Here is a 25,753-nt window from a genome sequence, read left to right as displayed (position 1 = left end):
CCATTAGCACTTGTCCTCTGCTCAAAACTCTCTGTTGATGTCTTCAGGGGCCTTGATTTGCTGGATTCTCTGCAGTGCAGGGTGCACTCATTGCTTATTTTGTTCCCAGCTTGGTACAGTGCCAGGAGCCTAACGGGGCACCTGACTCACAAGAGTGTATTGCAGCTCGTGGGATGGAGGATGGAATTGTGAGCAGTCTACCCGCATGGCTCCTGAGAGACCTGAGCAGTGCTTCTGATCCCAATATTTATTCATATACCTAAACAATTATACATACACACACGGTAAACCAGCAATATTAACCACATCCTCCTCATTCCTGAGCAATTATTTCCCAGTTTCCAAAGGAAATGGGTTTCAACAACTTTCTTGCTCCTACCCAAAGCCTCTGGCACTCAAGTCTTATATCAACTGATGTGTGACCCACAGACACCCTCCTGTGTCCAGGTCTAGTCCCTCATAGCATCATATCAATGTTGTGTGATTCAGTGCTACACCACATCACTCATGTGAGGATGGAAAGAGGGAACATTTTCCATGCTCATTAATACAGAGGCAGGCTTTTTTCTTTCATAATTTTGATTCACCCCCTGTGTAATTTGTGAGGGAACCCATGGGTACAGAGGGCCTAGACTAGAATATTACTAAGACTATCTTGCTCTTTTGACCAATGAAAAATGTACCTAGGTATTTGAATTTTGTCTTTGTGGATGCCACATAGTAAAGATGTAGAGGCTATTGATTCAGAAAGGATTGTGTCAATATTCTTGTAGGTGACACAGTCTGATTTTGCTTTTATTCCTTTCACAGCTTCTAAAAAGAGCAACCCCATAACTGGTAAGTACTCTGAAAATATGGGCTTATATCATATATAATTTCCCTGAATGTTGTGATAGATGTTGGCACACTAAGTGTTAATGAACGACACTAGGCTGAAATATATGGTTTCTCATGTAGACATGTAATGACAATAGGAACTCCTGCCAGCTATAGTATAAAGGGTCCTTTGGTAAGACAGTTAGTCTTCAATTTTGTGTTACCCTGGCCTCAAATGTCAGTGTATGGCAGAATCAAATATAATATCTGAATGCAGGTCTTGGATTCAGTCTTACTTGCAATAAATTCTGAGTAGGAGACATGAAACAGATTCAGGGATCTGTGGTTGGCAGATGATAGGTAAGGATAACATGCCCTCTTGACACCTGGGCCAACTCCAGCTTGTCTCAACCCTAATAAGAATTTAATATTAGCCATGTTAGAGGAACATTCATTTGCTATTGGTCTGTTTATTTACTATTTTTTGAGACACACCTAGCCAAGGCTAACCTCAGACTTGCTGTTTTTGGCAAGGTCATCCTTGAACTCCTGATCTTCTTGCCTGTGGTTTCCAGGTTCTAGGATTCCAAGACTTTGACACCATGTCCAGCTGCTTTTTTTAAAAATCACAGTGGACATGATGTGTAAGCCACTTCCATCCCAGATGTTTTTATATCTTCTTACCAAAAAAAAATCATGTTTATCAAGACCACCAGCAGTGCACATAGCCAAAACTGAACCAGAGATCCCACCCCCAACCTCCAGGAGGAGGGGCTGTACAAGCAGTCCAGGCTAACTGTGCACCCTCTATGAATTATTTCTACACAATGGATACAATTCTAAACTGAGCTTTTTATCATTATTATTATTATTAAGGTTTGCTGAACCCAGGAGCAACAAATGATGGTAAGGCCTTCTCTTTTGCTCTCATCTCTGGCTTTTGGCTACTGATAAAATTGGGGTTGAATCTTATTCCTGTTGCTGTGATCACATACTTGCTCTAAGCAACTTGGAGAGGGAAGGCTCTATCTGGCCTACAATTCACCATCCATCAGTGGCTCACGCCAGGACAAGGGCTGGAGGCAGGAGCTGAAGCAGAGGCCATGGAGCAGCCCTGCTTACTTGTTTTCTGAGTCATGCTTAGCCAGTGTTCTTTGTTTTTGTTTTTGTGTTTTAAGATTTATTTATTATTATATGTAAGTACAGTGTAGCTGTCTTCAGACATTCCAGAAGAGGGCATCAGATCTCTTTACAGATGGTTATGAGCCACCATGTGGTTGCTGGGATTGGAATTCAGGACCTTCAGAAGAGCAGCCAGTGCTCTTAACCACTGAGTCAGCTCTCCAGCCCTTAGCTGATGTTCTTATACAGCCCAGGCTCACCTGCCCAAGGACAAAAGGCTGGCCCTGCCCTGACAATTGTCAATCCAGACAATCCATACAGACTGGGCCATAGGCAATTCTGCTCTGGGCAACTTCCAAATTGAGAGTCCTTTACATGATTTAGGCGTAGCTCAGTTGATAGTGGAGATAACTAGAACAGATGGCCACCATTGCTTCTGCTGTTGCTGTTGCTGCTGCTATCTGATGGAATCCAATGCAATTGTTGGGCACAGAAATCAGGGATGGAATAGAAATGTGGGACATGGGTGTCAAACTGCTGGGCAGAGCCTACTATTCCCTATCCTTCCTCTTCATTCTTCTGTCTGCCCTTCATTCACATGATGGATGAACTTAGTTTCAGCCTTGTGTCAGAAGGGCTAGTGGAAAACAGTCACTGCTTCTTCCTTCCAAAATTAAAAATATTGCACATAATCAATGCTCAGCCATCACCGGTAGTATGTGCTGTCATAAGGATATGTTCCTGGCAGGGAATCCAGAGGAAGCTTTTTGACCAACTTCCAGAAAGGGCCAAACCAAGGCTGGCACTTCTCTGGGAGGAACATTCCGAGAGTGACCAGCAGAGGGCAGCAAGATGGGCTCCCTCAGACCCAGTGTCTTCTTTGGGAACACCTTGGAAGGTTCAAGTGGCTTTTTCCAATACCCATAGCACCCTCTGAAGAACTCCAACAGCAACTCTCTGAGCCCCTCACCATGCATCCACTCCAACCTATAACTCTGAGACCACAGAGTTCTCACAACCACAAAGGAGCCACAGAAGCCTCCAGGATTGGCTCCTCCTGTCAGGATGCTGAACCTGTTCTTTCTGGACTACAAAGCTGCTGTCTGTTTCCTCTCACAACCAGCACAGATTTAACTGTGAGAGCCTTAGAGGCAACACACCACGAAGAAGCATGCTGCCTGCTGACTGCCCAGTCATGTGCATCCTTACAGTGGGAGAGCAGGCTGTAGGCTAGAGAGAAGACTCCTGTTAGATAGATGAACACCATTTCACTTGTGATCCTGATGAAAATGTAGTGGATGCAGAAGCACCCTTTGTGTGCCTGTGTGTGTGTGTGTGTACATGCGTATGTGTGCATATGTATTCCCATGTTGATCCCCAGTTTAATGATAGGTAGCATGTACTGTGTACATGTCACAGGAAACATACTGTGATTGTAGTGTTGACACCCTACCTGACAATAGTAGGAGGACCATGGTTCTGCTAGTAACCACATTGTGACTGCATTCATTCTGTCCTTCTGAAATAATATCTGGAGGTCACCTCTTTTGCTAATCAGAACCACTTTCTCAGAACTGCTTTAGTGATGGCAAATATTTATTATAAGAGGTTCTGTTTGAAGCACAGAAATAGCCAACTGACTTTTGGATTCAATTATCATCTGGGTATTTCCATCTTGTGTCTATGTAGGGGATGTTGGTGAACTGGATAGATGTACCCTTCCCCCAGCCTTGAGTGGGCTAATCAGACCTTGTTTTGCCACAGTTGCCTAGCCCACCTGGAATGGAGTCTCCTGATGACCACTTCTGCAGTATCCCTGCAAAAACAAGACTGCCTGCTGAAGCTTGCTTTGAAACAAGAACCCAGCTGCAACTAAGGCTGGGTCTTTCCCTATAGAAACGCAGAACTGAAAAAATAAACTTTGAGCCTTGATCAGAACTTTTGTCTTGGCTCCATTATTCTCTCGGTCCCCTACCTTTATTCCAGCCTCCCTTTCAGGTAAACCCAGTTTGCCTGTGACTGCTGGACATTTACAGGTGGCCCCTGAATGAGGGGGCCTGAAAACAGGGGAGAAATACTATCTTGGATGGATCTATGCAAAAATCAGAAGAAAATTGAAAGTATCCAAGAAGCACAGTAAGCAACACACAGAATTAGTGCTAGAGTTAGCCATTTGAACCTTTTGTGGTTTAAAAAAAATAGTGCAGTCAGAAGGGTACAGGCTGGGCTGAAGAGGTGTTAACCACACACTGACTTCACCTAGGTGTGGCAGCGTAATAAGGCAGGGGAATTCGGGCAATTGTCCACAGTCATGAACTGCATCAGGTAAAGGCAAGTCTGCAGCCAAGAGCTACATCAGGCGAGAGGAGTAGTGTTTAAAATAAAGTAAAATAAAATAAATGCTGTCCATAATTCCCAGAAGTAGGAATGGTACATATATAAATGAAAGAATTAGACAAATGGAGGAGGAATTGGGAAAGTTAGAAAAGCAGGGTGTTTGAAATAAACTACCAGTAGCTGCCACTGTGCCTCCTCTTCCTTCTCTGGCAGAATTCCCAGAAGGAAATGAAGAGTTAGATCTTGAACATGAGAGAGATAGATAGAGAAAGAGAGAGGGGGGACAAGGAGAGGGAGAAGGAAAAGAAGGGAAGGGAGAGGGAGGGGAGAGGGAGGGGGAGAGGAAAAGAGAGGGGGAGAGGGAGAGAATAGATTCCAGAAAAGCAGTTGTATATCTGGATCCCTTTAGAACTTGTAATTCTCTTCCCTCTCTGTCTATTGTCTGCCTTTGGCATGCCAATCTGTCCATGTCCATCAAAACCGGTTGTTTATGTTAAGTCTGTGTCTTCGTTTTCTGGTTTGATTGAATGTTCTATGTTTCATGTTGAAAAGATCTGATATTTGTTCACCCTTTGATTTAGTTTTAACTCATTTCAAAAAAGGAGAAAAGTAAAAGAGAGAAAATAAATAAATGGCAGTCTTAACTGGCTTTTGGAGCCCTGCACCTGTAGTTAGAAGTCTAGGATAGCTGAGAAGCCCTCCCAGGAGACTCTGTACAAGTCGATCTTAAAGGGGCCAGAAACTTCTCGGCTTCTATGGTAAGGGAGCTAGCTGGTGGTTGTTTTTCCTACAAAAATCTCTGGGACTGTGATTATTGGGTTCAGCAGGTAACAAGGAGCTCCTCTCTTGAAATTACAGTTAGAAAAAGTAAAAATTTTGTTTGGTCTACATTTATAAGATTCATGGCCACTTCATTTTGTTTCTGATTGGTCTTAAAGGTATCAATATGTTTTGCAAGTCTTGGCTATAGAATATTGGCTTGGAAGTTATTGAGCATGATTAAAAAGGTGTAATATTGGTAACAAAAGGTTAGCTTAAAACTGGTAACTCAGGGTTGGAGTCATTTTAAACAACACACGACATCAACCAACACAGGAAAATAGGATATTTCTAAGTTGGCATAATATTTTGTGTAATTCTTATCCAAGAGATGAGACTTACAAAAGATAAGAGTTGGAGCAGTGTCTCTTTGGGGAGGCAATGGAGGCCTCACTGTCTTACGTTTGTGTGCAGTCAAGCTTTGTACCATGGGACTAATTCACTTGGTGTTTTGGGAGAGACTGGATTGATTGTTAGAGTTTAAGTTTTGCTTTTCAAAGTTGTGGTTATACTCTAATATTGCAAAAGAAACTAAAGAATTATGGCTAAACTATCAATGTCCCATTGACTGCAGTTTGCAGTCTGATCGAAGGCTCATGATTTTTAACCCACCCATGGTTTGTAATTAGGATGATTTCAAGAGTGATAAAAGTTAAAAACAGCTGTGGTCAGTATGGGCCCGCTGCCCCTTTTACACAAGCTTTATTGGATACAGTGGTAGAAGCAAAATTTAACCCCCAAGATTAAAAAAGACAGGAAATCTCAGTGGGGATTTATTTGGTATCAGACAGGCTTCTGATGAACATTTTTTTTAAGGAATTTGTGGAAAAACAGCAAGTAGAATTTTCAGAGACTCTCAAGCAGGAGAAATTAGAACTACGGCTGCCCCCCCCCCATGGCATTATAACTGTAAATAAAAGAATTGCTCAACTTATTTCATTTCCCTTACATCTACTACCTTCTGAAGCCCTAGAAGTTGTGGTAATGGTAAATAATATTAAGTTGATCGATGTGCCTGCAGAAGGAAATTTCCCTATCCATAGAGAAATTAATGACCAAGGCTTCGGAACTAGTGACTCCATATGCTTTTGTGGGAGGCACAGAAACAGGTGCTTCTGTCCTAGTTTTGCAAGGAAAAAATTATGAGCATCTTAGAACAGCAATAGAAACAGATAGAGAAAAGACAGAAACTTCTATTTATTTGCAAGATTCTCTAACATCCCTGTCTGAGGTAGTTCTTCAGAACAGGAAGGGACTTGATCTTTTATTTCTTCAACAGGGAGGATTATGTGCAGTCCTCCATGAAGAATGTTGTTTTACATGGATCATTCAGGAGTAATTAATAAAGGATGGCTAAAGTTTGAGAAGGACTTGCAAAAAGGAAAAGAGAAAGAAAGAATCAGGAATGGTTTGAATCTTGGTTTTCCACGACTCCATGGCTTACAACTTTAATTTCTAGATTGCTTGGATCATTAATTATAATTTTGTTGCTTTTAACTTTTGGGCCTTGTGTTTTAAGCAGGTTGGCTGCGTTCATGTAAGATCACTTTCAGCAAGCTCAGCTATTCACGATGGCAGCTGTTCATCACTATGAAGAAATGCATTAAGTGCATATGCAGCATCTAGCTTTGACATGTTCTTCGTGGCTTTGGTCTGAATGGAATAAGGGTGTGCTATGAGGGCTGGTAGTCAATGACGGGCCACTGATGTTCTATGACTCTTATCAACCTAAGACCATGTGCCAAAAGACTGTGTTTGTTCATATTAAACACTAAAAGGTCATGTTTGTGCAAATGAAAACAAGCAAGCTGTGCATGTCCTCAGAGTCGGGTAAGAGAGAGAATAGACTCAGACCTAAGCCAGCCATGGCCGCCAGCCACCATAATTCCCAGGTGGGACTATAGAGCATAAGTAAATCTTATGCCCCAGTCCAGCTAAAATTTTAAAAATATAAAAAGGGAGGAATTGTACCCTTCGCCCAGCCTTGAGCGGGCTTATTAGACCTTGTTTTGCCACAGTTGCCTAGCCCACCTGGGATGGAGTCTCCTGTTTCCCACATCCACAGAATTCCTGCAAAAACAAGACTGCCTGCTGATGCTTGCTTTGAAACACGAACCCAGCTGCAACTAAGGCTGGGTCTTTCCCTATGTAAACGCAGAACTGAAAAGTAAACTTTGAGCCTAGATCAGAACTTTTGTCTTGGCTTCATTCTTCCCTCGCCTCCCCCCTACCTTTATTACAGCCTCCCTTTCAGGTAAACCCAGTTTGCCTGTGACTGCTGGACAGAAACAGATAGTTTTTTGGATGGAATAGATACAGAAATGAAGAAGAGTAAGGCCAAAAGAAGCTCATTTTGACCTCTCAGTGGCAAGTTAAAGAAGGATCAGTTTCATACTGCATAGTAGAATTACAGCATTTCTAGTGATTAAAGGTCTTTAGCATGGGAGATTGCAGCTCCTGCTCTGGGTTCTTCCCCCCCTCCTGCCCCCCCTGATGTATTCTTTATTTACATTTCAAATGATTTCCCATTTTCTGGGTCCCCACTCCCCACAAGTCCCATAAACCCTCTTCCCTCCCCCTGTTCCTCCATCAACTCCTTCCCACTTCCCTGTTTTGGTATTCCCCTATACTGTTGCGTTGAGTCTTTCCAGAACCAGGGGTCACTCCTCTGTTCTTTTTGGACATCATTTAATATGTGGATTATTTCTTGGGTATTCCAAGTTTCTAGGTTATTATCCACTTATCAGTGAGTGCATACCATGACTGGTCTTTTGAGACTGGGTTACCTCACTTAGTATGATGTTCTCCAGCTCCGTCAATTTGTCTATAAATTTCATGAATTCATTGTTTCTAATGGCTGAATAGTACTTCATTGTGTAAATTTACCACATTTTTTGTATCCATTCCTCTGTTGAGGGACACCTGGGTTCTTTCCAGCTTCTGGCTACTACAAATAGGGCTGTTATGAACACAGTGGAGCATGTGTCCTTATTACATCCTCTGGGAATCCTCTGGGTATATGCCCAGGAGTGGTATAGCAGGGTCCTCCGGAAGTGCCATGCCCAGTTTTCTGAGGAACCGCCAGACTGATTTCCAAAGTGGTTGCACCATCTTACAATCCCAGCAGCAGTGGAGGAGTGTTCCTCTTTCTCCACATCCTCGCCAGCACCTGCTGTCTCCTGAGTTTTTGACCTTAGCCATTCTGACTGGTGTGAGGTGAAATCTCAGGGTTGTTTTGATTTGCATTTCCCTAATGATAAATGATGTTGAACATTTCTTAAGGTGTTTCTCAGCCCTCTGAAGTTCTTCATGTGAAAAATCTTTGTTTAGTTCAGTACCCCACTTTTTAATGGGGTTATTTGGTTCTCTAGGTTCTACCTTCTTGAGTTCTTTGTATATATTAGATATTAGCCCTCTGTCGGATTTAGGGTTGGTGAAGATCCTTTCCCAATCTGTTGGTTGACATTTTGTCCTTTTGACAGTGTCCTTTGCCTTACAGAAATTTTGTAGTTTTATGAGGTCCCATTTGTCAATTCTTGATCTTAGAGCATAAGTTATTGGTGTTCTATTCAGGAACTTTTCCCCTGTGCCCATGTCCTCAAGGGCCTTCCCCAGTTTCTTATCGATTAGTTTCAGTGTGTCAGGTTTTATGTGGAGGTCCTTGATCCATTTGGAGTTGAGCTTAGTACAAGGAGATAAGAATGGATCAATTCGCATTCTTCTGCAAGCTGGCTTCCAATTGAACCAGCACCATTTGTTGAAAAGACTATCTTTTTTCCACTGGATGCTTTCAGCTCCTTTGTCAAAGATCAAGTGACCATAGGTGTGTGGGTTCATTTCTGGGTCTTCAATCCTATTCCATTGATCCGCTTGCCTCCAATACCAAAAGAATTTTTCCTTTCTCATTTTGCAAATATGTTCTATACAACTGAATATACCACAGAGTGTGAGGTATGTTATGTTGTATCCCCGTGGTCTATTGTTCCCCAGAATCCACAGGCTCACCTGTGATCCAGAAGATGGACAGAAGTCTGATGACGTGGAGTCCTAACCTACCAGGGAAATTTCTCAATAAGATTCCAAGCCTATATAGGCATATATGCCATGGATTATGTCCCTGAGTTGTGGAGATTGGAGAGGATCAGCCAGAGGAGGCATCTTCAAGGGCCACCAAAGAGGTCTTGTTTGTAGGGGTTCTATTGCCCATGCTCAGTGCCCTGAGGTCTCCATGCTTCACCTACACCTTGGCCAGTCCAGGGAGCACAGTCTGTGGCTGCAGTGCCTGGAGAGGAAATCAAAACTCTGCTTAGCCAGATGAAATGCCCTTGTCATTTCCTTTCATCTAAGGCCTTATGAAAATACTGTGGTTGTCACAGTGCCCCATCCTGGGACTTCACACATCCTGTTCCATCTCTTTGCGTTCCTCCAATGAAAGATATTGGAGGCATATCCATATAGTCTAGACTCTGATGACCTGGACTTTGGAAAGAAAAATCCTATTCTTCTCTCCTTGCAATTTCTAATTCCCAGGACACCAGCAAGAACTGCATCTATAACAATGTCTCTGGCCAGCCCAGAGTTTTTTTGGGAATCCAAATGGCCCAATATCAGGCATTACTTTTCCTTAGGCCTGTGACGTGTCCCAAGCATGAGACTGGCTTTACTCTTCACTTAGCCATATTCCTTCCAAAGATTCCATTCTGTTTATATCAGGACCAACTGTGTGGGGAGAGGTCAATTTTTTTTCTGTATCCAGAGACCTCATAAAGGTTACTCAGAATCTGGTTGCTTGGTGCCAGTGGGTTAATATCCGGATATCTTTCATCCAATTCCCAGCACGACGTCAAGTCCTGAAGGTGCTCTGTCCAAGGGTCAGGGCACTTTTAAAGTAATTTAAACATATGCTTGAAGTTTGTGTCTCATTTAAAGGGGACAGATTAGAGTTATTTCCAAAACTTTAAAAAACAATGAACATGGTTACACACAACCACACAAACACAGAAACAACCACACATACTACAAACAATACAAATGCACACAGACACACACACATACACACACATGTAAGAACAGGCACAATATTCTACTACTCATGATGCTGAGCTAGTAGGATCTTGAGTTTCAGTCTAGCCTAGGGTACATGCAGAGATACTGAAACAAAAAAGCATTCACATACAAAGTTGAGGCAAACCAGCATTCCACAAATCTGATAGTGAATGTAATATTAGTCTGCCAACCAGTGCAATTAGATAAGAATTACATGTGTATCTGTCAGAAACATTTTTGTAGTGGTTCCCTAGAGCTCAGTGCAAGACATATATAGGCAAGTTAGAACTCGGGTCTGTAGGTTCATAACATTTTCTCTAAGAATAGCCTTTTAGCCTTGGAGAACTCAAGACTACATAGATTTCCCACTAGTGTCAAGTCACATAGCATTACCCAATACAGACCATAAATCACATCCATCAGGAGGTTGAGTGCATTTGCATGTCTTGGTTTTTCTCAATGGACACTTGACATCATGTTTCTTGTTCTTCTCCCTCATTTGCATATGGATGCCCAGAGCTGAGTACTCTAGTTCCTGATTAAGAAGGTAAGAAAAGATTGACTAAAGCTCTCGCTGGAGGTCATGGCACCAGTTTTATGCACAGCATTGACTCCCTTGGGACACTTAAGGGGACAGGGTGATGGTTGTGTGCTGTGAAGACTTAGAGAAGTTGGGGATGCCTCCTGACCTGAGGACTTTTCTCCACTGGGAACCCTGTCACTTCCCATTTCTCTCTGTGTGTGGAGGGGTCAGTCAGCAAACTGTCATTGGCCATTTCCCTCTCCCTGTGTGTAGGATAAGTCAGTATTGGAGTGGGTTCCAAAATTCCATGGTCTCTAAATTTAATGTTATGTCAGAAGGGACTCTGGGGTTAGAAGGATCAAGATAGACAACTTTCCAGTGAGGTTGGGTCACAAAATGAGACTGATGACCTCTTCTGAGATGCCATTCTTATTCACTTCAAATGGGTGTCCAGTTGAGAAAGTTTAGTCTTAGTGCAAACTGTGTGCAGACATTTGTCTTGTTTATCATGTCGGGTTGAACCCTGACTTCAAAAAAGAATTCACATCAGTAATCTTGGTGACCAGCAGTGACAAAACTTGGTGCCCTCTAGTTGGGTATCCTTGCAGAAAGAGAGTGAGTTCCTGGAGGCAGTCATGTGACCCAGGTCAGTGGGGGACCAACGATTTCTTCAGATCAATAATTTTATATTGGTCCTGAAAGGAGTTCTGGTATCAACTCTGAAAATTGTGTATGTAAGCAGGTGTTGAGAGCCTTTGCCAGGGACTCATGAATTTCTGTTGTGTCAGGAAGATAATCTTTCTGCCCCTTTGGTCTGTTTTAGACTAACCTTCACCATTACTGCTTGCAGGTGTGGGTCAGGATGGAGATGGATGTGTGCATGTGCAGTGTGTGTGTGTGTGTGTGTGTGTGTGTGTAGCTGGGAGGGTCTAAATCCTTTCTCTACTTGAATAACACTTTATTCTAAGTTGCATGGTATTCAAGACCTTAGGTACAAGGTGGAGTAGGTATCTTGTACCCATCCAGGGCAGCTTCAACCCATGGCAACACAGTATGCAGAAACCTAGGCATCCCGGTAACAAATATGTCCCTCATGTCTAGATCAGAAGTAGAGGGAATTGCAGTGAGGGTTCCCAGACAAAGTGAGAGGGTAAAGGTCTTCACAGGACAGTGTGACCACGATGTAGCAGCAGGAGGAGCTCACATCCCATAATCCTTTAAAGTTCTCTTTAAAGTGAGCTGCTCACAAAGTGTACAAGTTCCACCATCCACACTGGACCAACACAGGAGAAACCACCATGTCTTTCTAGGAACAGATTCTGGTTTGGCTGTGAGGCTGGTAAATGGAGGTGATAGGTGTTGTGGTTGCCTGTCATTGGATCCAATTCTGAACTGAGCTTTTTCTTTATTAAGGTTGGTGGATCCCAGGGGTGACAAATAACATTAAGACCATTTCCTTCATTCTTGTCTCTGGCTTTGGGCTACTGATGAAATTTGGTTGGATCTGCTTCCTGTTGCTGTGATCAGACACTGACCCTAAGCAACTTTGAGGAAAGGTCTATTTGGCTTACAGGTCACCATCCATCATTGAGAGAAATCATGGCAGGAACTAGAGGCAGGAACTGAAGCAGAGGCCATGGAGCAGCCCTGCTTACTTGTTTTCTGATTCATGCTTAGCTAGTGTTCTTACACAGCACAGGCTCACCTGCCCAAGGACAGTAGGCAGACCTTTTGAGGACAGTTATCCAACAAAGCAATCAGCACAGACAGGGCCACAGGCAATTCTGATCTGGGCAACTCCCAGGTTGAGAGTCCTTTTCATGAAGTAGCTGGAACTCTGTTGACTGGAGATAACCAGGACAGATGGTCAGCACTGCTGTTGCTGCTCTCTGGTGGAATCCAGTGGAATCATTGGGCTCAGAATTCAGGGATGAGGTAGAGATGAGGGACATGGGTGTCAAACTGCTGGGCAGACCCTACCAATCCCCACTCTTCCTCTTTATTCTTCTCTCTGCCATTCAGTCACGTGATGGATGAAGTTAGCTTTAACCCTTTGTCAGCAGGGCTAGTGGAAAACAGTCACTGATTCTTCCTTCCACAACTAAAATATTGTACCTAATCAATGCTCATCTATCACAGGTAGTATGTGCTGTCATCAGGATATATTCCTGGCAGAGAATCCATAGGAAGCTTTTTGACCAACTTCCAGAAAGGGCAAACCAAGGCTGGCATGGGATATTTCGTTCTTCTTATATTTGTTGAAGTCTCTGGCTGCAGTGCCTGGAGAGGAAATCAAAACTCATTCCCCAATGCCTATCATCCTCTGCTTCCACCATGCTAACCGTCTGTACATGGCAACCCCCACTCACTTGCTTGGTTAAACCCCACTCACTTTCTCTAGCTAAAGGATAAGCCCCACGAGAGTAAGGATCTCATGAGTGATTCCTCCAGCATCAGCAACAAGGAGCAGGATGGGGTTTAGATACCAAGTGTTTCTTCAAAATTACAGGGTTTGTCATGGGTTTGGTCCCCAGCTAGAGGATCTAATCATCAAGAGGTGACTAGATCCTGAGGGCTCTGACCTAGTAGATGGGATAATCCATCGATAGAGACATAATTTGACGATAATATTGGGAGTTATCCGAAGATAGGCCACAGTTGGAGGAGATGGGTCATTAGGAACATTTCTTTTTGACTCCTGATTTTATTTTTCAATTTCTTTTTCTACTAAAAGTAGTCTTTGGTGGCTGGGAAGCCTGGCCGCCCAACTCTAGAGTCTCTCGGAGCTAGAATTTTGGTGAAAGGAGTGGGTGAGTGGGGGACCAGGATGAGGCAGAAGACCCCCCCACACACACCTGTTCTGCTGGTAGTCTTGGGTGGTGAAGATGAACTGCACTTGACAGAGCCTGGGGTGTGGTGGGAGTGAGTGAGGCAGGAATGACAAGCTGGGGAGGGGACACACCTCAGTCCCCAGATTCATTCTCTTCTAATGTTTCTCCACTGGTGGCATTCTCTGCAGTCATGGAGGCCTTCTTTTTCTTCTTTTTCTGCATTTTTCGACTTTCAGAACTTTGGAGAAGACTCTTTAGCCCTGCATCCTGAACCTCCATCTCAGACTTGTCAGGCTCAAAGGGACCACTGGTTATCTGCATGGTGCCATTGGGCATGAGTAGAACTGTAAATTTAAACTGGGCAACAAATTCACCCTCCTTCTCATAGAGAACATTAAATGGCTGTAGTAACTCATGTTTGGCATACTCTTACCACACCCATCCGAGCCTTCTTCTCATCTTCAAATGCTCTTAAAGTAAAGGGCATGGCATCAAAACACCTTTCCACCTCCCTGGAAAAGGCACATGAAGTTTTCATTTTCAGGCCATATTGTTTAGAGGGGTCTCACTTGTAGATGGTGGTTCTTTGTCCTGCATCGTTGGCCTTGCTTTCTCCTGGGCTGAAGAGGATATCCACAGCATAAACCTCATGCACCTCAACTTCCACCTTTTCATGGTCCTTCTTCTGCTGGTCTGTAGGATTCTGGATAATGGTCTTCTCTCTACCGATCACATGTTGCTTCAACTGGTGTGACAACAAACCTTCTATTGGTGTGCAATTAAATGAGTGAGCAACTTTATTCCAGGCTTGTGTCATTTGTGTGTTCTTGTTTCCAGGTTTGACCAGTTGTAAAGCAGCTTCAGCACATAGGTGAGCGGCCTTAATGACATCTGCTTTCTGACCTGTTACCTGGGTCCCCTGAGCTACATCAATTATGAAAGTGTGAGTCACGCTGGCAATGAAGCCATCCACATGAACCCCAAGGTCTATTTTTACCAAGTCACCTTCCTTGAATATATATAGTCCTGGTCACTCTTCAAAGGGGAGAAGTGGCACACACAGTTATTTATGGAAATGCTGGTAGCAAAGGTAATACCTTTCTTCATCTCCTTTTCCTTCTTGAAGATCTTCCCTGTCTCTTCCATGATCATGGCATCGCCTTTCTCACACAAGCTCAGTACACTACTGAAAGGTGCAGAGAAGTCCAGCAAGGCCTTCTTCCACAAGAAGACTTCAGGTCCTAATTTGAGGGCGGGTTTAAATGGAAGGTGACAGATGTGTATAATTAAACAGTCTTGGTCATGGCGAGGCTCTTCCCTCCCTCCAGTCATCACTGTTTCAGCTCCAGACTCTCCTGAAAGGTTGACTGGCAAGTGCTGACATTGTAACGTCTCTTCCCATCCCCAGAGACAAGATCCCCTGCTGGCTGGTACCAGGTCAGAGCCTCACTTTCCTCCCAGCTCTGGATTTCTTGGGGGAGAAAGTCTACCTACCCATGATGCTTTGTTTCAACAACCCAGGTAAACAAAATTGTATCAGGCCTGTTTCCAACTCTTTTTGGGTTCTCTTCCTGTCAGTCAAAGCTCTGGGAACCAGCTGATGCCAGGCTTCTCCAGTAGGGCAAGAAAGATTAGATATAGCCATCTCTGCCTTCCTGTGCTCCCATAAGACCCTCTTCCATCATGGCTGCTTCCTCAGGCTGTGATGTGATGTACCTCTGGGAAGCTGAGCAAGTGGTTCATCTACCTTAGCCATCTCAAGTCTTTCCTCCTACTCCGGGTCAGACCTGCAGGAGTCCAGGGATTAGAGAGGGAGTTGCAGAAGTAAGGGTGGTGGTGAGCATGCTGGTGTTTTCACCACACTGACAGAAGGCCCAGTACATACTCAGGGGAGGACAGAGTTGAGCCATGTTTTAGTCCATAGTCCTCTGCATCATTGATTCTGGTCCTGCTGTGAGTCCGAGCATCATGATGGGAGTACACAGAGGAGGGGCTTCTTCATCATCTTGTACCATAGGGGAAGTAGAGATCATGGGAGGGATATTTAAAGATACATAATATTTAACGGCACACTGTCAGTGACCTACTTCTTGCAATGCGGTAGCACTTTGAAAAATTTTCAAAGATTCCCCAAATATGAACACCACTTGGAACCAAGCATTCAACATGTGAGTCATGAGGGACATTTCATAGTGATACTGTTCAGATCCATATGAGGCTGAAACAACTACAGAACTGGTCTCTGTGTCCCACTATTTTGATAGTCATAGTGACCTTTTCCACAATTATTAATTTGTTTCTTCTGTTTGTTGGCCTTGTAGGTGTGAATAAGTATTTCTTAAAGAAGTTGTGTGTGGCTGTGAACAGCAACAGCAACAACAACAACAATAACAATAACAATAACAATAACAATAACAATAACAATCAAACTTCTTGGAGGAGTCTGTGTCTGCAGAGACTGCTGGACAGACTGGAATGTCAGTGCTGTGAAGAGATTGAAGTTTTCTTGATTCATAGGTGGATACTTTATCTTGGGTTAGTTTTAGCTTTATGGAATAGCCATTTCTTACCGCACTCTGTATCTGAATTAACACCTCATGATAACAAATAAAAACCTTGTAGAAGCTATTAACTTAGCAGCTCAAACTTTCACCAATCTAAGTGCTACAAATGTCATAAGAAAGCATTTTGGTGTTATAGAATAGTGCCTCCCCATCTGGATAGATCAGCCCCTCTGGTATACCCACCAATGTATTTTAAAGTCGCTTTATTTATGATTTTCTCTGCTCTGTAAAACTATAAATATCCTAAAAAACTGTTTTGAATTGGAATACAGAATTTGAGGTAACCTAAATCTGTGTTCCTGGCCCATAATTACTTGTAATAGCTACAGAATGAATTATCTATTATTCCCTTTAATATTAGAGTTGTGTTGTTACATGAGTGACATAAAACTTTCAGGCAAATGGATGGAATTTGAAAAGATCATCCCAAGTTAGGTAACTCAGACCTGGAGAGACAAACACGGTATGTACTCACTTATAAGTGGACAAGAGCTGTTAAGTAAAGGACAATCATGCTACAATCCACAGACCAAGGAAGGCTAAGTACCAAGGAGGAGCTCAAGGGAGGATACATAGATATTCCCAGGAATGGGAAATAGAATAGATTTTGTGGGTGGACTGGGGGTGGGTGTGGTTGGGAACAAGAAGGAAGTAGCTGGCATTCTTACTTTGTGGGCTCTTCTTTCTTTCACCAATAAAACTAGATAGGAAAGAAAGAAGGACAAAGAAGAAAGGAAAAAGCTTCCTGAATAAAGTCAGGGGTCAGAAAGGTGGGGTTACATTATCATTAGACTTCCTCTTGCTGATTAGGGCCATCGAGTTCCTTGGGGCAAGTTTGATCTTCAATATCAGGATATCACAATTCTTCTTGTTATTTTTTTCTTTGTGTACAATCCACAACTAACAACTATTAGCAATGACCAGTAACAACTAACAGCTACCAACAATAACCAACAACAACCAACCAGCATCCCACTCTGCCTCTCCGGCCCTAGCATTTACATACCCTCTAAAAAGACCTCAGGATTCCAAACATCACACAATTGTAGAAACTGTCTGCATCTGGCAAAATTACACCCTTGCTAGAACATGAGGCAAATCATAGTCAGCTGCTTTGGACAACCTGAAGCATCCCTACATCCTAGACCTGGGATTAAAACAAAAACACATGCTTATATTTCTGTGTTTTAAAATGAACTCAAAAGTCCAAAGTTCTCACTACAAGAGATCTGGTGGTGTGGTGGAGAAGAGAGTACTGGGAGAGACAAGTGGAATTGAGGGGCATTTGGAAGGTGATGTAAAAACTTAGTGTGCAGTAGAAATTCGCTGGAATCTATGAGAGTCACCGTAGTGAAGTCCTCTAGTAAGGCAGGATACAGAGTCCAAACTGGCCATCTGCTATAACCAGGCAAGGTTAGCTCCTAGTAGTGGGACTGGGATACCAACCTAGTAACACAATCTTTGTCCTACAAACTGTCCTGTCTGCAAGATGTGTATGGGGAAAGGTGGCACAGAACTTATGAGAGTGCCCAACTAATGACTGGTCCAAGACAAAGCCCATACCAGGAAAGGAAGCCCACACCTGACACGTCCTGGATGATCAGGAACAAGAGAGATGAGATAACCCAGAAACTCTGGATAGAACCAAACACAAGTGGGAAAAAAGTCAATGAAGTGATTCCTAATGATCTGCTATACTCATAGATTGGTGCCTCACCCAATTGTCATCAGAGAGTCTTGCTCAGAAGCTGATGGCAACAGATGCTGAGACCCACAGCCAAACACTAGGCAGAGCCAGGGGAACCCAGCAGAGGAGGGGGAGGAAGGATGGCAGGAGCCAGAAGGGTCAAGGACACCAGGAGAAAACAGCTCACAGAACCAACTAAGCAGGCCATGCAGTGGCTCACAGAGACTGAAAGGACAAACACGGACCCTGTATGGGTCGGAGCTGGGTCCTCTGCATGTCCATGGTTGTGTGCCTTCTTGTTCTCATGGGACTCTCACCAGTGGGAGTGGAGGAAGGGACTGGGAAGAGTGGAGGGAGGGGAAACTTCTGTCAGGACATAATGTATGAGAGGAAAAGAAGGGAGTAGAATATTTATTGCCATAAGATGACAATGAATGCATATTATAGTGAGTATCATTCTACAAGCCTATATAAACTAACCTAAATGACAATAATAAATATTTCTGAAATAAAAAAGATGAGAGGTATGGTTTTTGAGTTGTACCTTGATAGAAGTCAGAGTGAAGATATCTAAGCTTAAAGTTGTAGGTCTCTGATCACCTTCCCTCCCCCCCCCCCCCCCCCCGTGTGTGTGTGTGTGTGTGTGTGTGTGTGTGTGTGTGTGTCAGAGGTAGAGGTGAACCTGACGTGTTATACTAAGGAGCAGTCTTAAGGTGTAGTCCATTTTGTTGCATGTGTATGGGTGTTTTGTTTGTATGTGTGCCTATGTACCGCATGTGTACCTGACACCTGTGAAAGTCAGAATAGGGTATCAGATCCCTTGGAACTAGAGATACATATAATTTTGAACTGACCTTTGGGGAATTGAATCTGGGTCCTCTGAGAGAGTGTCCCATGCTCTTAACTTTTGAGCCACGTCTCTGTTCCCTCCACCTTGCTTTATGAGACAGGGTCTTTCATTTGTCCTGAGGCTTGCTGACCTGGCTAGGCTCGCTGGTCAGTGAGCCTCAGGGATCTGCTGTTCACTCCCACTCATTGCTGGGATTACAAGGACAGGCAACTATGCTTGGCTTTTTCTCAAGTGTTTTGGCGGTTGAATTCAGGAACTCATGCTTGTAAGCATTTTATGATGCACCTTCTTCCCAAATCAGTCTTGTCTGGTTTGTTAAAAAGGACAGACAAGGGATTCTTTGCAGATGTCAGGCAGGTAAGTGAATTGCATGAAGATGTGAGAAGGAAAACTTGGTTCCGATTACTTCTTCGATCTGGATCAAGACACCAATGAGTCCGATACCAGGCTTTTTGCTGCACATTTAAAGCACAGTATAGTTTGGAAAAAAGCTTCCTGATGTAATACAATCCATGCTGTACAAGAAAGATCAATTAGAACAACACTCAACTCAAGGTACATGTCTATTTTGCCAAGAAGATGGGCTATAGAGATAGGCTACCTGTGCTAGCTTAAGGGCCTAACAAGGGGGTCTGGCCTGGGCTCAGTCATACAGACTGCATCGAGTTCATTTGGGCTATTAGCCACCTCTGGTCCTGCTTAAGGGAGCTTGGAAGAGACCCTGGCTATACAGATAATGTAAGAGTCATCTAGACCATTTGGTTTCGCTGGTTCTGACTGTGGGAGGTTGGGGGGTCCTTGGCTGTAAGTGTCATCATCAATATTACTAGCCACTTCTGATCCCAGTTGTAGGAGTTTGATATGGCCTGGCCCAACAGATAACATAGGTCACCAGGCTATTAATCACCTCCATATCCTAGATTTCTTTTTTGTTTCTCTTTTCCCCTTCCCTTCTCCCTCTTGCTCAGACTCCTGCTCGCTCTGGACCCTGTTCACTCGGGCCCATGGGCTTTTTATTTGTTTCTCATTACAGATGATTGTAAGCCACCTGTGGTTGCTGGGATTTGAACTCATGACCTCTGGAAGAGCAGTCAGTGCCCTTAAGTGCTATGCCATCCCACCAGCTCATTTTCCATATTTATGGAAAAAAACACATTATATATCCTTCTCTTTAAAAGAACAATCCTGGGAGCTTAACATTCTTGGGCTCTCTGGATACTGGTGGGTGGTGGGCACAAGGACTTTTGTGCTGAGCTCCTAACATATGGACTCAACAAGAGTTGTTGACAGTCTGAAACTTTCCTGACCATCAAAGGAGACCTATCTGGAAGGGAGTTGTGGAGTCAGAAGCAGTAGAGAAGAGGGCGGTGCAGAGTCCTTAGGAGAACAAGAGTAATTCCCAACCACTTATGGATGGCTCCATCCTGCTCATTGGAGACTGTGGGATACTCTAGATGAACCCATCTGTGCTTGGGAGCTTCCAGTTAAGTTTCTGTTTTTTACACATAAAAGGGATTCTTGGTTCCTGCAGACATGGAGCCCAGTTGACTCCAATGTTCTAAACAGCCACCTAATCCACATCAGAACTGCATCTGTTCCCCCAGTTCCCCCAAAGGCTTCTATTGCAATACCTTCAAGTGTTTCTTTTTGAAAGGAGTGCTTATCCTAAGCCACTTCTGAGTTGGAAGGTGGAGGGATACCAGAATCAATAAAATGCGGGCGCTGTGGAGGAAATTCAATCCAAAGTTTGAGAATTGCCAAGACACGGCTTTGTTCAAAGGATCAACCTGAACTTGCCAGGGACTCTGTCCCACCACATCGGTTATGTTAGAGAGGGCAATCAGCTCCCAGGTGGGAGACACCTGTGTTTGTAACTGATCTTGTTGCTTACGCAAGCTGGAGAATGGTTCAGCCCAGGCCTCCAGGAAATGTACTAGCATCTAGGTCTGGTTCCATCAGTCATATTCACTACTAGAAAAAGCATGTTACCTGAGAAGGAAGTTCACTCTTTCTATGCCCCACCTTCAGCCACCCAGTTGTGTCCAAGGTCAAGAAACTGGCATATTTTGTGTCTGGCAAGGGCCCTCTTCCTGGTTCATAGGAGGCCATCTTTTTCTCTATGTGCTCACAGAAGCAAGAGGTCTATCTGGGGTCCCTCTAGTACAGTGGTTCTCAACTGTCCTAATGCTGTAACTCTTAATACAGTTCCTTATGTTGTGTTGAGCCCCCATCCGTAAAGTTATTTTGTCACTACTTCATAATTACAATTTTACTACTGTTATGAATTATAATGTAAACACCTGATATGCAGGATATCTGATATGTAACCTCTGTAAAGGATCATTCAACCACAGAGGGATTGAGACTTACAAGTTGAGAACCACTGTTCTAATAGGTACTAATCCCATAGTCTTCCTGCCCTATCACTTCCCAGTAAGTGAATACTACTTTTTTTTTATTTCTGTGAGAAAAGCAATTTAAGAAGTAGGGGTGGTATTTTAGCTCACAGTTAGAGGGTGTAGTCATCATAGTAGGAAGGCAAGGTGGCAGAAACTTGAGGCAACTGATCACATTGCATCTGTAGTTGGGAAGGAGAGAGAGAGAGAGAGAGAGAGAGAGAGAGAGAGAGAGAGAGAGAGAGAGAGAGAGAGAGAAGAAGAAGAAGAAGAAGAAGAAGAAGAAGAAGAAGAAGAAGAAAGAGGAGGAGGAGGAAGGAAGAAAGAAAGGAAGGAATGAAGGAGGGAGAAGAAGAAGAAGAAGAAGAAGAAGAAGAAGAAGAAGAAGAAGAAGAAGAAGAAGAAGAAGAAGAAGAAGAAGAAGAAAGACAGAGAGAGACAGACATGCTAACACTCACCTTGCTGCTAACACTCACCTTGCTCCCTTCTTTTATTTAATTTGGGATCTCAGCCCATGGGGTGTTGCCACCTACTCTCAGTGTGGAGCCTTCTCACTTGAATTTATCTAATCTAGAAACTCCTTCATAGACGTGCCCCAGGTTTGTTTCCATGGCAACACCAGACCATCCTATCAAGTTGGCAGTATCAGCCATTACCAGGCACAATTTCAGACAGCATCGTATTGAGGACTAGCTTTCACCAGATAGGTGTAGTCAGCCACTATTGGATTTGAAACTAGTAATTCTCGTCTGACTTACTTTTCTCATGAACCCAGCCCAGTGTTTTCAGAGAAACTAAGGTTAGTGCTAGGTTATGTGGAAATGGCATCCTGATTGGAGCTGGGCTCTTCCTCTGGTTTGACCACACCCCTAGTTTCTCTCCCTTCTGAATGGAAATAGCCAACTAATTTGGCAGGAGACCTTGACCACTGCATGAGGCCCTTACAGTTTCTGGGAAGGAAAATGGTATCTCATAGTGTTTTTGTGGTCTCTTTTTGGATGCTTATTTTCCATTGGTAATTTCTCTTTTGGTGTTCCCTTTCAGCCTTGGGGAGAATAGTGGGAAATGAGCTGCTGATGTCATCTCTTTTGTTTTCCTAAGTCCTCAGCTTCTCTCTTGTGCATATTAGTTGCACTGTGAAGGTACTTGACATACATTACTTTAGTCTTTAGCCCATGAAATAAATATTAATATTCCTATAGTGTATGGAATTGAGCATGGGGAATACCCACAATCCCAGCACTTGGGAGTCTGAGGAGAACTTCCATGAGTTCCAGACTGGGTTATAGACTAGCAGCCTGTCTTCAGAAGAAGAAACTAAGGCTTCAGGTTAGATTCTAAAATGTGGTCTCACTTGAAGAGGTTGACAAGTTACTATTTTAAAATTTCAACACTATAATATTGTCCTTTCAGGAGTCATTTCTTCAGTTAATTACCAGAATGTCAACACTTGTCACACCCATGGAAAGGGAATCTCCTTCTCCCAGTCCTGTTGTCTGTATGCCTATTATCTGTCTTTGGGGATAGGATAAATACCATCCCTGTGTATCCTTATTCTCGGGATCTGTGAATGTGTTCTTTACTGTAACAAAGAGGGGCTTTGTTGGTGTGATTGGATTAAGGGTATTGAGTTTTGGAGATCACTCTGGATTATCTGATGGGTGCAATGTTTTCCAAATTCTTTGTAAGAAGGAGGCTTCAGGGTCAGAAGGAAAAAGAGGCCACTGAAGCAGGGGTTAAAGGGATGGTGAAGGTCCTGGAGAAAGAGGGTGGGGGCAAATGGATTTTAGAAGCTGAAGAAGTAAACAGAAGGCTTCTCCTAGGACCTGAAGAAGGAATGCAGCCCCGCCTTTATCAGCTCCTAAGATCATTTTGCACTACCTACCTCAAGGACTGCGTAAGACTAAGTTTGAATAGGGAATTGGAATGAGCTGTGCTTGTGCAGTGATTTGCCCTCCCTGCCCTGGTATCCATTTCTCCAGTCAGATGGATGCTTGGCTTCCCTGGGAACACGTGTCTACTTAGCAGACATATCTGGAGAACTTGCTACCTTTTTGTGCATGTTGGCTTTCAGGTGGTGTGAGGGGAGTGTAACTTGGTGAGCAGCTAGAGGGAGGGATGAGGTGATTGAAGCTGGTTGTAGGGGTACATGCCTAAAACTCCAGCACTGAGGCTGAGGCAGGTTGATTGTGAATCCAAGGCCTGAGCTATGTACTGAAATAGAGATAAAGTTTCAATGGGAAAATAGGGCAAAGGTCAACAGACCAGGAGGTTCTTCTGGAATAAGGAGAGGCTAAGTGAACAGTAGACTTTTGTGAGCTATGATCTTTTATCTCTCTCTTTGAGCTGCTTGAAACATTAGCCCCCTTCCCCCAATAATGATAATGGTTTTTATCACTACACTACAGTCCTTGGCTCAAATAGAAGAACAGGAGTCAGGGCTGGGTTAATTAGAGTGATTGTTCCCAGCAGTAGAGGGTGGGTGACCCTGGGCATTGTTGACTGCTATCCAGGAATATGCTAGGTCTGTTTCTTCTACATAGTATTTCTTTTCACACTCACCCACAACAGAGTTATGGGGATGCATATTATGGTGTATTTTATTATTTTACTTTAGCAGATGAGTGTTTTTCCTGCATGTATGTTGGTGTGTCACATGTGTGCCTGATATCCATGGAGGCCAGAAGAGGGTATTGGGTACCCTAGAAATGTAGTTATAAACCACAATTTGTGAGACCTTGTGTGCATGCTGAGAATTGAATCTGAGACCTCTGAAAGAGTAGCCAGGGCTCCTAGCCTGTGAGCCATCTTTCAAGTCCCCATGTTAGCATAATTTGTTTTGTTTTGTTTTGAGAAAGGGTCTCACTATTTAGCTCTGGATGTTCTGGAACTTGATTTGTAGAACAGGCTGGCTTTGAACTCACGGAGATCTACCTACCTTTAATTCCCAAGTGTTGGGATTAAAGGCATGCACCCCTATGCCTGGCTTTATATTAGGTTCTTAAACCATCCCAGACCCCTTGATTCTGATGTCAAAAAGATTTGGGGGCAAAATAAAAGTTTTCTTTCTCAGTAATAGTTTCCCTTCAAATATTAGCAATCATATTTATTTTTATGAGCATAATTAATGAAACACTAAGTTTAGGGGTTGGTTTACACATGCCGAACCAACTGATTCTTGTGGTTAATTTCCTGTTAAATTTCTCCAGAGTACATATCAGTCTGGATAAAGGGTATCTCATAGTTACTCTCTATTAACTATTAGAAGTAATGATGGTAAGTATTTTATGGAATCTTAGTCATGCTCCAATTTCGGTAAATTACATGTTATCTCAACTTCTGTTCAACGAGTCACACCTTGTCTTATGTAACAGTCCATTTACTGCATGATAATGTGTAGCATTTAGGAGTTGATGGAAAAAGTGGAGGGTGGTGGACTTTGCCTTGAAAACTTTTGGGAATCAAATCTATCCATTACAATAAAGTGGGTCTGGTACAGGATGTTTCTACATAATGCTGGTGCATGATAACCTTTGGGCCAGCAATGTGGTTATTTTATAACATAATATGACTGAAGCTAATCTTTCTGATGGGTTATTTTTGTGCTGTGAATTACTGGAACCATTCAAATTGTGAGGGACCTCATAAATGATTAACTGCGGGGTAGGGAATGGGCATTAGGGGCCAGCAAGAGGCTCAGTGGGGACAGGTATTAGCCATGGAAGACTGATGACATGCATGCAATTCCTGGGTCCAGGCTGGAGAAGGAGGGTACTGAGTCCTAAACATTGTCCTCCACATGTATGTGGTGGCACACATGCACTTGCATACATGCATGTGAGCACATGCATGTGAGTGCACACATTCCAATACCTCCCCCACTACTACCACCACCACCAATAAATAAAATCTTTAATAAAACAAGTTAATAAATGAAAAGATGTTGGCCTTGTCCCTACATGAGATGACAGTTGAGACAAGTTCTTGTGATCATTTCAATGCAAAGGAAACCAACTCAGCTAGTGTTATATTGCTCTGGAGCAGTTGCACCTGGACCCTTAGGTCCATGCTTGCCTTAAGATGTGAGCTGCAAGTCATGCAAGATTCTGTCCTTTCTAGGCATGGATCCATCACATATGCTTCTATTGCAAATCTAGAATCAAAGCATATTTCTTATATCAGTATTATGAACATGCTTCTTGCAAGAATAAGTAGTTAAACAATACATACTAGGGACTGCATTGCTCTTACTGCCAAAGACTCTCATCTCAGTAGAGGGCAGAATGATGTGGGAAGGTTTGGGGAATGGGAATCAGGCTTAGGCCTTAGCTCAGACCCTTCACTATGTGTCACTGCAGAGTTTTCCCAACTCTATCCCATCTGTAAAATGGACCAAAACAACTGTCTTGGTCAGGGTTTCTATTCCTGCACAAACATCATGACCAAGAAGCAAGTTGGGGAGGAAAGGGTTTATTCTGCTTACGTTTGCATATAGCTGTTCATCACCAAAGGAAGTCAGGACTGGAACTCAAGCAGCTCAGGAAGCAGGAGTTGATGCAGGGGCCATGAAGGGATGTTACTTACTGGCTTGCTTCCCCTGTCTTGATCAGCCTGCTCTCTTATAGCACCCAAGAATATCAGCCCAGAGATGATACTACCCACAAGAGGCCCTCCCCGCCTTGATCACTAATTGAGAAAATTCCCCACAGCTGGATCTCATGGAGGCACTCCCCCAACTGAAACTCCTTTCTCTGTGATAACT

The 25,753-nt window shown here is 43.4% G+C and overlaps 1 protein-coding gene and 1 pseudogene across 1 annotated transcript in view; one reads left to right on the top strand and one right to left on the bottom strand.

The window, feature by feature from the left end:
• Positions 1-25,753, top strand: part of Dmbt1 (deleted in malignant brain tumors 1) — a 219,663-nt gene that overhangs the window by 95,325 nt on the left and 98,585 nt on the right. The window lies entirely within an intron of this gene.
• LOC127695129 (proliferation-associated protein 2G4-like) lies at positions 13,627-14,673 on the bottom strand (annotated as a pseudogene).

The sequence above is a fragment of the Apodemus sylvaticus genome, chromosome 1, assembly GCF_947179515.1.
Source record: "Apodemus sylvaticus chromosome 1, mApoSyl1.1, whole genome shotgun sequence".
In the NCBI taxonomy this organism is placed as follows: Eukaryota; Metazoa; Chordata; class Mammalia; order Rodentia; family Muridae; genus Apodemus; species Apodemus sylvaticus.
The sequence above is the reverse complement of the archived record's forward strand: the minus strand, read 5'-3'. Positions and strand labels throughout refer to the sequence as shown.